The sequence below is a fragment of the Crocuta crocuta genome, unplaced genomic scaffold (genome assembly GCF_008692635.1).
Source record: "Crocuta crocuta isolate KB4526 unplaced genomic scaffold, BGI_CrCroc_1.0 scaffold312, whole genome shotgun sequence".
In the NCBI taxonomy this organism is placed as follows: domain Eukaryota; kingdom Metazoa; phylum Chordata; class Mammalia; order Carnivora; family Hyaenidae; genus Crocuta; species Crocuta crocuta.
Genome location: NW_027527378.1, coordinates 384,283 through 384,779, shown reverse-complemented (window position 1 = coordinate 384,779; position 497 = coordinate 384,283).

Genomic DNA, 497 nt, shown 5'->3' with positions numbered 1-497 from the left:
CCTCCCCCCCCTTATCACAAATATTTAAAATCACTAATAAAAACCCATAATATAATTTGTGTTTAGCACTGGCATCACTCTTGAAGTCTTCTCGTCAGATGATGAGGAACAACTTAGAGGCAAGTCCCATCGTGTGCACTGTTGAACGTCCTTGTAAATCTAAAGGAGGCAGTAAGTGTTGGGCAGAGAGAGGGAGGAACCAATTTCATTTCCGTCACCAACTGGCATTGGCTAGATGCCGCTATCAGACATTTCCTTTCAAGTGGGATTCTGTAGGAGTGGGGAGTGGCCAAATTGTTCTGTGCTCAGTTACAACGTCCCAGGGGAGTGACTTTAGAAACTAGTGGCATCTCAAGAGGCGGAGACAAAGTATTTTGAGCTCATCTGTGTCTCTCCTTGGTGGCCATCTCTATCAAATGTAAGCTCACTGGTTGTGATGGTGGGTGACTTTGGAGATTAGAGATAGCTGCAATTGAGAGGAATACCACAAGAGACTT